This window comes from Dromaius novaehollandiae, chromosome 1, assembly GCF_036370855.1.
Source record: "Dromaius novaehollandiae isolate bDroNov1 chromosome 1, bDroNov1.hap1, whole genome shotgun sequence".
Classification (NCBI taxonomy): domain Eukaryota; kingdom Metazoa; phylum Chordata; class Aves; order Casuariiformes; family Dromaiidae; genus Dromaius; species Dromaius novaehollandiae.
In genome coordinates, this window is record NC_088098.1 from 44,901,504 (window position 1) to 44,919,382 (window position 17,879).

General features: G+C 43.9%; 1 long non-coding RNA gene across 1 annotated transcript in view; it reads right to left on the reverse strand.

Moving 5' to 3' along the window:
* Positions 1-11,914, reverse strand: part of LOC135327960 (uncharacterized) — a 44,972-nt gene extending 33,058 nt beyond the window's left edge. Inside the window, exon 1 of the long non-coding RNA XR_010388654.1 lies at positions 11,611-11,914. This is a non-coding gene — a long non-coding RNA (uncharacterized LOC135327960). The remainder of the gene's footprint in view (positions 1-11,610) is intronic.
* Positions 11,915-17,879: the final 5,965 nt, after the last annotated feature.

The following is a 17,879-nucleotide window of genomic DNA, read 5'->3' on the forward strand; positions in this document are numbered from 1 at the left end:
AAAATATAATGGTAATAGTGTTTCTTCAATACACTTGCTGGTATTGCCAAGATTTCTGTTTAGAGCTATAGTTCTGCTAGGCAGCTGTCTGGTTTAATTGAAAAAGCAAGAACTACTGGAGGTGGTTGAGGCGATTAAGATACCAGCACTAATTTTTTGTATGCCATTAGGGGTGTCCCCTTTTGCTGAAGGAACTTCATGCACTTATCCTCACAGGGTTGCGTGAAGTGCTGTTCGCTTCCTTTGGGCTAACTGACTTACTCAAAAAAAAGTATAAAAATATTGTGGACAGATCACAAGCAAGATCTCCAAAGTCCTAGAATAGCGTTCTAGCCATTGAATAACACTTCTCTTTCACCCTAACAAACTTCAGCCGAGGTTACTAGGGGTCCGAGCATGTAAAAGGCCAATGGGATTCATGCCTGGAATAGAAAGTACACAGTGAAGCCACACATATTTCCAGTCTGTGCAGCTGAAATGACAAACAAAAAGCCATCAATACTTTCTACGACACAGAGGAGATGTGGCTACAGAAGGACTCTTGGCACTCAAGCCTGTTAATTTTGGCTCTCTGAATAAAGAGTTGTGCTGTCCTGCAAAAAAGGCATTCTGTTTCTGTTGTCAAAGGGGCCGTGTAAGAACAGAGACAGGCAAATATACAAGAGAGCTTAAAGAAGGAAACCTCTGACGCACTGTGTGTTTCAGATCTTTATCATTGATTTAACTTGTTCATGGCAAGGAGCTGTTGTTTATAGACCTCATGTTCCTCACCAATGAATGATTTGGGCTGCGTTGATTTATAGAGTAAATCAACTGACTACATTTTTGAGTTTTCTGCTTTGCCTGCCTGCCCCATAGAAGTCATCAGGAAGCTTTTCTGGTGAGATACTCTCTGTGGCTTCTCAAATTTCAGCTTCTGTCATCTGTTCAGGCCTAAGCAACTACATCAAAGCCATTAGAAATATGGGATGAAGCTTTACCCACAGTGCTCTACTTTTAGGGACATGACACTTTGTTAGACCCCTGAACATTCAGTACAATGTGTAGCTAGTGTTACACACCTCAAATAGGTAATCTAAACAGACCATTTAAGAGGCAGTCATGTAGAGTTAGTCAATAAGAAACATTGAGATTAGGGTTTTGTTTTAAATCCCATTTTTCTTGGGAGCTAAGGTGTCTGAGGGAAAAGCCCTCTCAAGATCCTTGAGGTCCACCCCAGATTCTCTCCTCCAGATAGGATGAATCTGCACTTTTTCCTTATACGGTATCCCTAGAGAAGGAACCTACCTTTTAGATTATGGCCTGGTGGTTGCAGGGTTTTTGTTTTTGTTTTGTTTTGTTTTGTTTTTTGCCTCTAGGAGATTAGAGCCATATCTCCCACTGTAGAGTGGGATTACATGAATACACGGGCTATTCATTAGTCTGGGACTGAAGACACTCTTCTCTCCCTCTGCCAAAGCCAGGCCAGTGTGCAGCAAAGAGTTAAAGAGCGGTGGGAAAGAGCAGGAATGACTCCATGGTCCTAGTAGTCAGCCTATCCCTTCTAGGAGAGCTCTGCAAGACTACTGCTACTAAGACATTGTTGCTCCAGCTGTTTGCTGCATAACTGACAAAAAGGTGGGTCTTCCTGGGAGATGTGTTTGAAACCTCCCAGGTTGAGGAGGGCTTAGGACCTAGGTCTTCTAGGGAAGAAATATAAACTGTTACACAAACGATGGACTCTTAAGTCCCTCTCTTTTTAAAAGAAAAGTGGCCAGTACTGCTGTTCTGAGAGGCTTTTTGCTACAAGCATACATTATGGATCCTCTGAGCATGTTCATTAGGACAGATCTTTCCCAGAGGCTTAAGTGATGAAAGAGCTACTGCTGGTCTTAGGTCCATCTGCTCAGAGGAGATCTCTGTGAACAAGCACAGAAGTATAACTCTGAACACCAGGAAAGTTTAGGGTTGAAGAGATAAGCACATACCAAGGCTAGTAGGGTTTTCTACCAACAGGATTTTCCTATGATGATTTTGGATTTAGGCTCCTCAGAAACACTTAAGTCCTGCTTTAGAATCAAAATCCTGTGCTGGACATCACCCTTGGTCCAGCCACGTGCTCAAGTTGTAAAATCCAAAAGCAAAACTAAGCATGTAATTGCAGCTTTGCCGACACAAAAATACTCATCAAAAGTGCAAATGAAAGAGGTCACTGGAGGCTACTATTTTGTATACGTACTGTGTCGGATTTTGAACTGTGCAGACTTCAAATGCCTTGTGCTGCATGTAATTGAGACCAGATCTTCACCACGTATATCTAAATGGTGTTTCTCTGTACGTATTACAATCCGTTAAATCATTTTAGGTGAGTTAAGTATTGAAGGTGTAAGTCAAATTGGAATGGTAAATAATGTTTAACATATTTATTTAACACCATCACATACCCAAGGAACCTCTTGGCTGAAGCATTTTGACTGTCTGTCGGTACTGGTGATATCACGATATCAGTGTTTCCCAGACACTGCAGTGACATTTCTTATGAATCTGCCAGCCTGGCAAAAAGGGATAAAGAAATCACATTTAGAGGAACTTCCTATTCGCCCTGATCACACTGAGTTTTGAAAAAAAATTGGCAGAAACCAGCTTTGAAGCACAGCTTGGCCATGTTTGGCAGCTGCATTCTCTGCGCCGGCTGCCAGCGGAGTTCCAAGGTGATTTCACTGTCACCTTCTTTTTAGCCTCATTTCCTGAGGAAATTGAGCATTTCTATTCCTGCTCTCTTTCCATTTGTATCTCAGTTTGTCTATCATTTGCCTCCTACCCCAGTGGCTTTTAAATTTGACAGCTGTTGACAATCAAGTCTGACAGAAAGGGAGAGGAAAAAACTTCCTACAAACCTTGTGAAAATCAACAGATTGGTAGAGGAAAGAGGTTAGTGCCAATTCACCTATTTGGAAAAAAGTTTCAATATAAGCTCTCCAAGACCTTCTGGCTGGACAATTACCACGTATGTATCAGCTATCTGACCAACATACATATAGGCTACAGCATCTACAACACTGTGCTACCCCAGCCGATAGTTAAGGGACGTGGAGGCGAAATGAGGGGATGATAGATTAGACAATTAGAGGAAATAGCAATAAGTTAGGACTAACCTGAGGATGTGTAGCAGACATGAGGGAAATGGAGACATATAGGAGTAGGGAAGTCTTACGGACTTTTGAGAGAAACTATGATTACTCATGGGAAGGTCAGATGAAAATCCATAGGAAGCAAGGCTTCCTTATTCTGCTTCTCGTGAAACAGGGTATGCTACATATTTAGAACTGAACCCGCTCAAAGTACAATGTCAAATATGCAGGGCTTTCAGAGTACTAGCACGTTACAATTTCATTAGATACTGTCTTCATTCCAGATCAGGCCAGGTTTGACGGTGAATGTAGTTGTGCTTGTGCAGTAACTATACTGAGAGTGAAAAAGGACTTGCATCAGCTAAATTTGGAATAAAGACTCTTGCTGAATAACTCCATTGCTTAAAACTGAATCTCCTAGTTTAAACTGAAGAAACATTGGCTACATCAAGTATTGAATGTGGGGTATTTTCAGACATAAACTATACCTTGCTATGGTTGAAAGACCTCTACAAAAGATCAATAGAAGTCTACACTGCCACATACTTCAGCTTTCTGTTTGCTGCCAGCATCTGATCTTCTCATCATTCATGCTGCCTATACGCTAGCTCACTCGCAGGCTCCCTTCTGAAATGAAATGACTAGTTTCCTTGGAGAGGAAGCCTGGACACAGTTGACAGGATAGTTTTCTCCAGGCTCTGCTCCAGACAGACAAAATGGACTTGGACTGCAGCAAGTTTAACTCCCTCAGCCCATGACAGTTGTCTGATGTTATTCCAGTAGGCCTTGTGTCCTCAAATCCCCTAAATGCTGTCATGGCACACTCTGAGCAGGCAATACATACTTTGAATTAGTAAACCACAAACGCATAATGATTATCTCTCAGGGCCATACAGGACCAGAGGAGACCTGGGCCAAGCCCTACCCGGAACAGGGCCACGCTGCTCTAAAGAGAGCTGCTCCTCAGCAATGTGGACAGGAGTCATCTTGCACCATTTGGCCTGGGGTCAGAGATTACTCTTTGGGGCAGCTGCCTCCATAGCACAGATGTAGCAACAGAGAGATCAGAGCAGACGCCAGAGCTCCCAAAAGAACGCCTTTGCTGGGCTCACTTTAGGCTTAGGGCTGGAATTTGAACTATTCACACTGATAGGTGTGATTCCTTGCAATCAGCTTTCACTTGGGAGAATCACGTGGCTCCTCCAGTCCTTCCCTTCAGAGGCCAGTTATAGATAGAGGCCAAAATAGATAATGAGGTAATAATTTTATTTTCCTCATTGCTTAAGAAGAGTATTAGAAGAGTTAATCCAGGGATCAAAGGTCTTTGTTAACAGAGTCTTTTGAGTCCCATGTGTGGCAGTCTCAAAAATAACACCAAAAATGTACAGATCTGAAACTGACAGTCATGACTGAAACCAAATTGGTTGCTACCTTCTAACGAGGATTTAGTACATTTTAAAAGTTTGGGTTGGGTTTTATTTTGTTATTTTATGTAATTTATTGTGGAATTTATCCAGCTGCCATATCTATTCATGCAAGTAAAACTTTCCAAAAGAGCCTTAAACTCCAGTGACGAGTAGAGTTATTTGTATGTCAACTACAGCTTCTATTTATAGGATGATGAAAATATCCCCCAATCAGTAACTCTCTAAGAGACAAGCATTTCATAAAAATAGATTATAAAAAACAAACAAAGACACAGACATGTTTTAGGTTAACAAAACGCTGATATTCCAACACCTCCTCGTAAGCTTTATATTTCAGACACTGGTACATTCAGACAGTAAACACATTGAAACACAGACACATAAACCTTACATAGCATAAGGAATGCAGCTATTCAGTAAAAGGAGTGAAAGAACATAAAAATAAGTGGAGCTTTTTAATGACTCACATAAAATTAAATTAATTGCTCTCTGTGATACGCAGTAGAGCTTGCATAAAGGCACTTACCAGAGGTGTATGTGTTTTTTAAAGTGTGTTGATTTAAGACCTGGCTTGTTTGAAGATTGACTTGAAAGAATTTCAAAGGATGTAGCTTAATTAAAAATATTCCAAACTTTGCATTCCTTGCAAAACCTTTTGACCTCTCACGACATTTAATGCTTGAAGGTGAGGAGTTGACTGACTATATCTCACTTCACCAGAGGTACCCCTGGTCCTTCCCTGATGCAACAACCGTCATTAATTGCTGATAGGTGATCAGTACAATAACCAAAAACAAGCATCTAGAAACGTGGTAGATTATTACATTGCAAGCACCTAGCGCACCCTTTTCCAGCCGTGCATCCAACCTGGCTCATCCTTTCTGAAATTCCCAGAAAAGAGAGCACAAGAAAAGGTCTGCGTGTTACAGACATCCCAAAGTCTGACATCCTCACTGAAGGAGAAATCAAATGGAGCCATCCATTAACAGGCCAGTGAGGAGTCATTAGAGGAACTTCTCTGACCCCCGCTGTTCCTCGTGATGGATGGCCTGCTGTCATTCCCTCCAACGGGGCCCCTCAGAAGGCAGGCTGTTTGCATTCAGTCAACACTTTGCTTTTATAGGCCTGTGGAGCCAAAGATGGCTAGACTTTTGAACCCCAGGCTAACTTCTGTCTGGCTACAGCCTCATTTTCTGGAGCCAAAATCTTTTTTAACAACTACACAATAACAAGTAATTAGGGTAAAGTCTGCTAATCTTCTATTTTGGGCCTTGAGGTTATGTATTCAGAATCAGTTGGGGTGAAGGTAGAATTACTGCCATCAAAGCCTGAGGTTACTTTGTAAAAGGAGTTGAACTCTGGGTCAAGGAAATGTTAACTGATCAGGGCAGATAGTGTTAAAATTAAAATTGTCCTACTGAGATAATGCAGAATTGACTGCTTTTTCTCTGGAAACTAGCTGAGTACAAGATATGAAAGGAAGGCTAGAATGTGTCTTTAAAAAGGTGGAAGCATAGTTAGTAATAAGGAATCTGTTGGCTAACTTTGATTTGGGAATTTATTTTTAGTCTCTGTATTCAGTAAGACAAAAGTAAGTGATCTTTGGTGCCACCTTTTTTATGGGGGACACCTGTTTCCTAAAGCTATTTGATTTACTAAATTAAATAATCTGTTTCTTCAGTCTCTCCCTCCCAAAAGTCCCAATGCAAAATTCAATAGAAACAGAGAGGTTCCTTCTCTTGACTTCGGAGTCCTAGGAATAAATGGGACTTGCAGTATGGCCAGAAGGATAAACAAGTCCGAACCTATGTATGCAGTGGAGGAAGCATGCTCCAGATCAGAGCAGTGTCTATGCAGGATGACTGACTAGTAGTTGTGTCCTGTACTTAACAAAGGGCTAGTTTTTGTGCTTCTACTGCTTACATACAGCACAGACTGAGGAGTTTTTCAAGGAATTAGCCTAATCACTGAGGATTTTTAAACATTCAAAATACAAACACAGATTTGGCCTCAAAATCCACCACAGATCAGGGCAGCGCTCTTTGCATGGCATGGAGTCCCTCCAAAATTATTTCCACTCAGTGCCGTCAAGGATAATAAACATGCCACCACCACCTCGCTGGTATCAAAGCTGGCAGCTCAGACAGGATCAGTGGGACCTTGTTCTCTCCCATCACTATGAGCAGGCCATTGACTCTTGCTGCCAATGGTGTTTTAGTCCCTATATGGGAGCTGAAGAGCCTAAACTTTCAGGCCAGCTAGCTCATGTGCCAGGTCCTGCTGATCATGCTGCCACAGCACCCTGGCCATCTCCTTCGCTTTCAGGAAAGGGACTGAAATGCTTCACCTTACATAGGCCCTTGCTTTGGGGTATCTCTGGAAATCCTCAGTAACTGATGGCAATCAGCACAGTGGTGGAATTACGTAGCACTTCAGTCCTTGGGGCAAAGATGCATTTAATTGTGCTGCATTCGCCAGCTGGCTTAAGTCAAGCGCAATACAACAGACACTGCTTTCTGCTTCCAGGCTTAGCTATCAGGAGGATTTTCTTATGTGTCCCCTGCTAACGCTGGAGCTTCCCAGAGTAGTTCACACAGGCACCATCACAGCAGAAAAAGCGTTTTGTACAAGTGCAATAGTAGCAAGGACAACTCTGACCTTGGTGGGACACTCAAGTGCACACGAGAAGATGACTCCAGCCCCATGTCTTCCCCCCAAGGAGATGGCATACAAGGGCGTATCCAGGCTGTGGGCAGAACAAGATGTTCCAGTCTTTCCAGGAAAAAAGGCAATAGCCATACTTTTTTAGTTCCCTGTCATTTTGCTTGCATTTCCCCTGCAGTTTTAGGAACCTCAGGTTAGTATCACTTCATGATCATTTCACTTTCATGAAAAATGCAAATGTTCTCCATACATGAACTAAATGAAACAGGTCTCATCAGTCATAGCTTTCTTCTGTGATGGGTAGGTTTTGAATATATTTACTTCTAATTATACCAGAGAAAAATAATTGGTGATGACTAATCATGGACACAAGGCTTTTTTTTTCCTTTTGAAGCATTCTTCTGACATGGAGATAGAAAGTGACAAGTGCATTTTTATGCTAATTATGGCCATGTGAATTACCTTGGATAGATAGCACAACAACAATGCTAAATTCCACTGAAGCAAAGGATGCCTTTTTTCTGAAACCTAGCACAGGAGCAGGTTACATGATACAGTAGACATTGTGATATATTTCGTCAAGGAACAGGTTAGAAGCAACTGCTCTCTTCTACAGCAGCAGCAACACCAAATCTAGTTAACTTCTGCCTCATGTAAATGCCTCACAGGTTAAACTAACCAGTGCAACTGTACCAGTAAAGCAAAGCTATATTGGTGTGAATATAACAAATTGGTCCTCAGTCCTCTACTGCTCAGACTGGAACAGAAACTTGCCTCTTAACTAAAATGCTGGTATCCATACCGGCATCTGGTTTAGCTCTCCAGTATGGCATTTTGTTCCTGCCGGTGAAAACTGACCATCAAAACACCAGAAAACTTCTTCAATTAGGGCAGCTTTTATTTTTAGAATTTGATTTATAAGCATGTTGAGGCTGTTACTTAAAGGTTTGTTCAGAATGGGAAGAAAAAGTAGACAGAAAATGATGCTGCAGGAAAACATCTGGCCTTCCTCTGAAGGAACTAGTAGATTTACAAGTAGATGTCATCCCTGTTGATCAGCTAATAAGCCAGTCTAGGGGTCTTGCAGCCTTGTTTCCATTACAAAAAAGAACAAAAAAGTCTGATGTGCTCCATCTCATTTCTTGAAGATTTTTTACCATGAACCCAATAAAAACAGGTATCAGCAGGCAGTTTGCTCATTCAGAAACCCGCCAGGCTGTCTCTCCAATTAACGCCCAGAACAGCAAGGCCATGGTTTGATTTTTATAGCTAAGCCAAACTTGGAGCAAGCTAATGCCAAAGATTCAGTTCTCTCTGCCCTCCTTTTGCCATCAATTGCATGCTTCTGTTCCCAGCATGGCACTGAGTCAGATGCTTTTTTGACCTCATGGTGTGCTGCATCAGGGCTAGATCACCAGAAAGGTGTTGACATTTTTTGCAAGGTTTTGCAGAGAAACACATGCTTTTGACAGCAAAGGAAGAGGCAGGAGGACACAACTGAAAACTGAGAGAAAGGAGAAAAGGAATGGGTTGCCTTGTCAGAGACGTCTGATTATTTGATGGCCTGGGCTAGCATCAGACTGCACCCTGACTCTCTGCTCTGTCTCAATGTAATGACCATGACTGCTTCTCTCGGTCTGGTGACTTTTTCCTTTTCTGTACAAACAACAACTTGCCCATCATATTCTTGTTCTTGCATGCACAGACCAAGCAGTTTAGTACTGCTCAAGCTTTGTCATGCACTCCTTGCCTTGGGCCATAACCCATATCTACTTCCTGCCATCTCTGTATAAAAGAGCATTTATTAAATGTTCCTGTTCTGAGTATGAAAGAAGCAAACCACTGTCTTTAGCCAGGTCTGTGATTACCAATAGATCAAAGACCTGCTTGACAAGAATTGTGACTTCTAGGCAGACACCTGAAACACAGAAACAGCTAGAAACTTTGACAGAGGATGAATCAATCTTCATCATAACTGTAGGTAGCAGGCACAAGGAACAGAATCATTTGACATTCAGATGGGAACAATACAGGTTCCTTTCTACATGTCTTAAAAAACAGTAACTCACATTTACAAGACTACATTAGAAAGCCTATTTTTCCTTTTCCCCCAAGTAATGGCACTCAAACTCATGGTTCCTGGACCTGATTCATCAGTGGATCACTGCAACTTTGTTACAGGGTCTCCATTTAGCACTGACATAGACTGTGAGCCCCATCTGTGATACTCTCAAAAGCAAAGGGGTAGGCAGGAGTTTACCAAAGTGGCTAGGGATTTGGGACTGAGCTGCCCAAATTCCCCGTTTGAAGAGTCTTTGCACGACCAGATCCCCAGGGTGTGAGGGCTCTGTGCTTCCCAAACACTCAGCTTCTTCCTCCCTTATGCTGAACGGCCAAAACACAAGGGCATTTAAATCATTTGTTAATTCAGAAAATTCCAGTAATGTGGGAAATTGCCTTGCCCAAGAATTTCTGCCTTCTTCAATCATTAGACAATATTATTGATTATTATGCGGCCTGCACTTTGCAAGGTGTTTTCATAGCCAAAAGAATACTCCAGTGTTGGATTTTGCCGATAGTTAAGCATGTGAATAACTTTACTGACAGGAATAACCTCATGAACTCAGTAACATGATTCAACAATCCAATGATGAGGATAAGAACTGCCATTCTGGAATACAGCAACATGCATGTTATTCAAATCAAGCCACACATTGTACCTGGATGTGTAGGACTCTCAGTAATAGCAAAATTTTCTTTCAACCTCAGTTAGACATTGTCATATTTATTATTCACATCACAATAATGCCCCATAGCTCTAACCAGTTCTCATTAGCCTAGGTACTGTATAAACATATCAGATGACTAAATCCCATTATAGGAAGCTTACATACCCTTTGAAGCATAAAAAAATAAGAATCCTGCTAATTTTCTCTCACTGTAATTGACAGGGTCTTTTAAGACCTTAATACTCTAATAACAAACTGAAGACTTAAGTATGATTTCAGCTACTCTTGTGTAAAGCCATAGGAATGCCATTCATTTAGTCCTCAGCACAGAGGCTGAAATATGTATTGCTGGCATGAAGCAAAAACTCTATTACAAGAATGTTATGAAGGCTCTGATGTCAAACGCTTTGAAGAACTTGCACGTCTAGCCGCCACCTGATACACCTATGTGCAAAGTTTAACTGTGGATGAACCCCAGAAGCAGCTACATTTCCTCAGCTCTTGCCTTTCCAGCAGCAACCTCAGCCAAGTACCCAGCTTTCCGTCACTTGACATGTGCATATTCTCCACTGTCTAACCCCAAAACTATTCACAGATGACTTATCTCCTGCATATTTTGCCTTGGGAAAACAAGAATGTAAAGGGTGTTTACACTGCACAGTGCTGAGACACTTAAGCTAGCTGTGACCAATTCTGCTCAGGTACAGAAGCAGTATAGCTTTGTAATTAGACTTCTCCATTTTGGGGCAATAGGCCCTGCTTCTCACCAAAGCTGTCTTGGATGTAACTTGACATGAAAGCTACATGATCAAGATAAGTTGATTAGTTGCTGCCATCTCACCCCCTTCTCTCTTCTGGGACGGGCACCCCTCTTAACTACGCAGGCCTAGCAGGAGTAGCTAACCAGCAGCAAAATAATCCTGCCAAAAAGAAGTGATCAGCTTTCTTCTGGTTTAGCTCCCCAAACCAGATCACGCCAGAGCTGGATGAACACTAGTGCTGGTGAAAGGGACCATACGTGCAGGGAAGTGGCAGAGAGCAAGACTGTGGCTTTTTGTAACAGTTAGTGGTTAAGGCTGCTTTGCTGTACTGTTGTACCACATGCCAAGATCTTTCCTGGACATCCTTGCACAGCACTTCTTCCTTGTCTCACCCAAACATCACCTCCAGGCCCCTCATGGTCCCTCCTTTGCTCTCTCCCACTTCCCTTGCTCCAGTCTCTGCCCAGCTCTCAAGTAAAGCTGTGCTAAGGCCACCTGCACCATGGGCTCTTCTCACATCCACGGTGCCTGTTTCCTCCCACACTGGTTCTCCATCCCTGTCACTGATGGGATCTCTGCATTTCCCAGGTGGCTCTTTCCTCCTCCGTCTCTGTTAATGCCTCCCAGCTCCCAGGGCCTTACTGTGGTGAGGAGTCTGGGGGATCCCGAGGTGGTGCTGTGGAGGTAGAGATCTCCCCATTCTTTTTCATATCCCTTTAGGGTATGGGACTCACTACACAGTCCTCCAGCTCACCAACCCACCGCTTGGACACCAAAACTCAAACTGACTCCACACACAAACCAGGATCAAAATAGGTATTGTAAATATTGCAATAACATGACAGTCTTGACACCTAATAATACCCGCAACAGTTGGCATCCTGTAGGTTTTAAATCATGACATTAATGTGGTACCTACCCTGTATCACCATCACTTCATCTCCTTCATCACTCTCCTTCCCCAGGTGCCACCTCGCGGAGGCAGCTATGACTGGGAGGTCCCTTCGGCCTTGCCGTCCTGGCCGGGGGACGCACGCGCCATCACCCTGTGACACTGGCATTTCTGCAGCCTGCTCAACGCCAGAAGCACGCCAGCCAAATCTGAGTGGTGCCGATGTAAAAAGAAAGTTCAAGATATAATTGCTTGGCGCGTGCAAATTGCCGTTTTCCAAACGCTGAAAGCCTGGGCAAACCGAGCTGCTCGTGGAAGCGGCGGCAGGCGCATTCCTGACACACCCTGCCAGATTTCGTGTCCCGGCCTCCAGGCACAGAGCGCCCAAACTGCTCAAGGAAACAGTAACAGATTTTGTTACACAGACAAAAAACAAGGCATTTTTCTTTAGAGAAAAGGGCCAAGTCTTTCAGGATGACATTTTCAGAGGGATATTCATTTCTTTTTATCTTTATAGATCAGCCTGAGGCATTTATATTCAAGTCCAAACAAAGTCTGGCAAAGTTGTAAACATCTGAAAAGAAAGTCCTCTTACAAGAGGAAGCATTGGTCCACCTCAATAACAGGCTTTGCCGTCTGCTCTGTCGGTAATTTATGAATATAAAAAAGCTTTTGTTTGCATACAGTAGCCTGCAAAATGTCACTTAAAACAAAAAAAGGGGTGAGAGACTGTAAAGGTGTGTGTGAAAGGCTAATTTGTTGTTCCTGTTTTATATTGCTAGAGATCAGACACATTTTGTCTGTATTTATAACAAAAACACCCTCCACAGAGTCCGGGCATTACTTGCGGCCCATCTAATGCTTAAAAGGAATAAGAACTCAGTGCAAGGCTTCAGCACAAGGGGAATTTCAGCCTGGGTGAGACGTGCTGAGCTACATTTCTTTACAGAGGGCAGGGATGGCCTAGAAACTCCCTGAAAAATGAACGCAACAGAAATACTGAGAAGGCGAATGTAATTTATGTCACCGCTAACACAGGAAATCCTAATCAATAGAGCAGCAGCAGAACTCTCACTGATTCCGAGTTGTTATTTTTTATGTGTTAATAGGTCCCTAGGACACTAAAGATACTATATTTAAAAATAAGGAGAAAAGTTCTCTCTCACACTGTTGAGACACTTTAACTTTCCGGTTGTATGTTTAGTTCAGAATCCTGTAATATTACTGTATTTAATGAAAAAGGCTCTACAGAAAACATGAATATCCATTACTGATTACAATATAGAGGCAGATAATGTCATCAAAGCATTACAGATTGTCATGACCACCAGACTGTGGCAGTCTCCAACGGTAGTTCCCACTTACATTGATATACATCATTTGAGTGTCCAATCCATCAACTGAACAGCTAGTGTGTTTTCACAAATAGTAGTGCTTCCAGGCTGTTTTTGTAAGGAGTAAGGACATTTCCTTTAAAGGAAAAATAATGCCACCTTTAAACTGTAAAGAACTTCTGCCCTGAGTAAACCAAGTGTCAGCCATCAATCTGTTTTTCAGATGGCTTTGCTTCCAGATGGGAATTTATTTCCTACAAAGTTGAGGTCAGCAGGAAAAAAAAAGAAAAGAAAAAAGAGACTTTCGTAATGCCCTGAACATGGCTTTAACAGAAAAATAGAGAAATGATTTAAAAAAAAAAAAAAGAGAGAAGTCCTGTGGTTATGTGAGAACACTGCCCATTTGGAAAGGTAGGAGACCCCAGCAGCAGGACCTTCCAAAACACTCGTGCCTTTGGCAAAATGAGCAAAGTGCTTCACCATGGTCTCCATGTTAAAGTACACAGACCTCCCACATCGTATCATTTCATGTCGTTGGTATCTGCAGTGCTGGAACAGCCGAAGGATGGGACAGCGCCAGCTTTTCTGTGCGCTTCCCGCGTCCTGGGGATTGCAGCTGTGAAGGCGAGCAGGGCGCACTTTCCATAGCATCTCTCAAATATAGTCCTGAATGCATCTTCTGTCATTAAGAAATATTTCCTAAACAGACTCCATACCCCACTTTCCGTCTGATAATCATCTCCTTGTGTTTGTGGTAAGTCAACATCCTTCATCTTTGCCTTATGAGGAAAAGCTATGGCTGTGAGCGCTCCAAAATTCCCTCAGCACTTGCAGATCCCTATGATAACAAACAGAGAGCATCTAACAGAGTTTTTTCCTTTCCTTACAGAGACAAGCACTTCACTCAAAAGACAGCGGCAACTCCCATACCAGCTTTCTGTCTGCGCAATCTACTAAGTTACAGCACATGCTTATCTCAAGTTTAGCTATGAAGAAAGGAGAAACATGATACAGCACCATCCATTTCCGGCTGTTGGAGGAGGAAAGGCAGAGTCTGGATACCCCAGTGTCGCCACATGTCATCGGAAGACACCAGTGGGTAGCCTGTATTTCCCTTTGGCGATGAAACGCCTGCTGCAGACTCAGCCCTCTTGTCCATGTGCAGCATCTCACAGGCGTTGCAGGAGTTACCCATATGTGCCACTGTGTGACGGAGGAGTTTGGCCCCAGCCTTGTGTTTCTGGGGGAAGAGAATGACACCCAACACGCGCACACACTCCTGCATCTGTGCTATATGTCCAAGGTCTGGTGGGGCACTGAATTGAGTTTAGGAATTTGTCCTACATTTTCACGTGAGCAAAGCTTTCAGTGGCTTTGAGAGGTGTGGAGCGAGGGCCTAAGCCGTAGCCGAGTCTAAATATTCAAAGGCGATTGTTTTTGCTAGGGCTCTGAATAAAGAACGAGTCATCACCCTTCTCAAGAGACAGTTTTTTGGATAAGCCTTTCAAGACGCAAAAGAAGCTGAAGAAATACTCTGCAAGTACCTGATCATTTAGCCTGGCTTCAGTTTTGCTAGCACAGCTCTTTTGGTGGCCACGTTTGGCCTTTCCCCACTTTCCTCCCTGCTCCCCACTCCTCAAACAGGGCGCCAACACCCTGCGGCACAGGAGGCTCAGCAGGGCCTCTGAGCCAAGGCTGCTGCTTCATGCTCCCCTTCCCCACCTCAGTGGGCAGGAGCTGGGTGCTGTGCAGAGCAAGGACCTGGGATTTTTTCCCCGTGATTGCTTGCAGGGGTTAAGTTTTGCCAGAGCTAACAAGACTAAATGATCGTGTATCTGGAAAGTGTGCCTGAGACACAAAGCTGTGGCAGCACCTTGCTGCTCTGCCACTCCTTCTCATAAGTGACCCTTCGGGAAGCCAAAAAGAGCCAAACCTACAGAGAGGCAGGGAAGAAGAGGGAAAAGTGTGTCTCCTAGGAATTGGTAAGAAGACAGCAGTGGAGTTTTCTTCCTTCTCCCTCTCATATACACCCTTCCTATAGCTCAGTAAATCTGCTCTAGTCTATGAGACTCATTCTGTTCTTTTACAGTGAAATCCAAGAGCAAAGAGAGGCTTAAAGCTAGGAGAAAGTGGGTCTGGTTTTGGCAACACAAGCATAACAGAAAGAGAGCAATGGGGAAAAGAGAAAAGGGTGAGAAAGTGGAAGAGAAATAAGAAAGAACCATGGGGTTTAGGTAAAGGTCTGTAGAAGAACAGAAGATGAGAAAAAACAACATTAAAAAAAGGACAAGAAAGGAATGGGGAAAGAGAAAAAGATGGACATGAAAAGAGGAGGTGGAAGACATTTTGAAGGTGCCAGTATAGTGGTTTGAGAGGATGTGGAGAGGAAACGCAAGAAGAGGAAGCGGCGCAATGAGCCATGCTGTGCTATCGCACAGAAAATGGAAAGCAAAGTGCTAATGCGCATCCAGGCACTGAGGGAGACCTCGGCCTTACTGGAGCAAAGGGGACGTCGGTGCCATGGGACACAATTTCACTCTTTGTGCTAAAGGCACAGACGGGTCATGTGAGAGCGCTCAGCCCTTGTGGGACTCAATCTTGGTGGTACAGCTGCCCTTGCTGGGAGCTCAGTAACCTCTGAAGTAGTTCACTCTCTCACACTTCCACATTACAATATGCAGCAGGTTGTGATTTTTTAACTGCAGCAGGAGACCTTCCCCTCCCCCTCCTGTTTCCCTTATATATAGGGCCTGTCCCTACAGACACAGAGGATTTATTCTTCCCTTTACAAATTACTTTACCAGCGGAGGAACTGCAAAAGCTGCCAGCCCACCCCGAAGCCTGAGACCTCTGCGCTGTCCCGGCAAGGACTGAGACGAGGCAGGAGGGAGGGGAAGCGGATTATTTTGAAACAAGTGTTGGGGGGAACTGCAGGAGCAGCAGATCTGGGACTCAGAAAAGCTGGCAAGTGCTCGTGTGGCATAAACCAACCCCTGCAGCGTGCTGGGGGAGAGCTACATAGGAGTGTGTGTTTGTGTGGGGGGAATATTGCTGTTGGGAGTCCCCCAGCTCTGTTCTCTCCAAGCCGTCTGCGATTAAGAGCGAGCATATCAGCATATGCAAATATCCTCAGCAAAAGCAGAGGTTGAGGCAGCTTTTGGTTTGGTTCCAGCTCTGGTTCGGGTTTGCCTGTAACTGCAGCTGTTTGTCCTGGTTCAAGTTCGGCGAAGGTTTCTGACTAGCAGCCCCCGTTCAGAGCTCGTTGGAGGGAAAATAATGACTGGAACAAGTTTTCTGCCTGACTCTGCCATCGTGAGTGGTGCTCTCTGTGAGAGCAAAACCGGCCTTCTCTGCTTGCTTGTCCTGAAAAATGATGAACTGCAGAACTACCCCTTTGGCGTTAGTCATTCAGCGAGGCAGGAAGGAAGCAGGAAGCCCTTGTGAGTACTAACTTCTCAAAGCAGTTTGCAAAAAAAGCAAAGGCCCTCCCCTAGGCTACATTGTTGGGCGCTGCTATTTACCTCCTCACCTTAACGGGTACCTCATCACCATTAACATTTGCAATTCATTGCGCCGGAAATATCTGCCTAGTGTAAACAGCTGAGGCGTCCCGAGCGAGCCGTTTATACATGCAATATGTATTAAATCGGGGGGGGGGGGGGGGGGGGGAGGAGAGAAGCAGAGCTGTACACTTGCTGAATGGGAGAGGCCCAATTGTGCTCAACAGGTTCAGCTCACACTGTGACCCTGCCCGGCTTCCTGCTATTCAGATGTGTTACTTCCCCTTTGTGGTAATGGCCTGTGGCAGCCAGCCAGAAAACACTATTAATTTCAGAAGTGGCCTGACAACAAACCCACAGCGAAGCGAGAGGAAGTGGCGGGGAGGCCATCTGTTGACTTCAGCAGAACAGTGGGGACACAGCTATGTAGGTTCTACAAGGAAAGCAGATTAATAATCCACAAAGAGGAAACTGGCTAAAATTATCCACAGACCATATTAAAAAAAAAAAAAAAAAAAAGTCACTTGAGCTGCAGCTGGACAGGAAATTGCTAGAGCTGCTTGCAAATCTCCACTTTGAACAGAGCAGCATAGGGAATGCCAAGAGCGGAAACCGTTCAAAACTGGATTAGCACAAGCCAAGTTTAACTGCAACCCACTTCTACTTTCACAGTTTATGCACTCAATCTAGGCCACTACTGCATGAGACACTGACTCACTTTTTTCCCATGTTTTGTTTGCTTTTCATTTCACACACTTGCAGTTGCTAAAATTACATGAAATGTTCCCTGACTGCCAGGAGTCCTGCAAAATCCCAGCTGGCAGCCCAAGCCGGAGAATCAGTCCATCTTCGTTTCACTGCACACAGCGTTTGGCACCACCCTACCTTGGGCCACTCCTCTTTAGGAAGGATGTTAATGAAAATAAGTTACAGCAGGAAGTGCTGCAATCGCAATAATCCCCCCTTTTCCTTCTGCATAGACAGCACTGCTTGAATGGTCCAAAAAAGGAAATGAGGTGACTAACGGCGTACAGTGAATTTCCTTCTTGCCGTCACCTGCTAAGGTGCGACATGGCTGAACAGCAACAGAAAATCATTTACTATCTACGAACTGCTTATGGATCTGTGAAATGAGTTCCTGCTGGACAGGAGATCCCAAAAACACCATCGCCTGCTGTCTCCAAGAGACTGGCAAACACTCGTACGTGGAGCCAGAAAACAGCAGCTCTACCCCAGGGGCGATCCTATGTCCCTGGGTCAGGTGCATCCATGGGGTAGTGAAGGGACACTGGACTGTTTTATAATTAACCAAAAGGCCTTTAAAATGACTCCCTTCACCAAAGCAAGACAAGAATCCAATATATGCGCTGTTTTTTAATTCAGGCATCCGTGGACCAAAGGTGGTGGTGGTGGGGATTAAGACTTTATTGTCTTAAGGGCTGCACAAAAGCTATTGAAAACA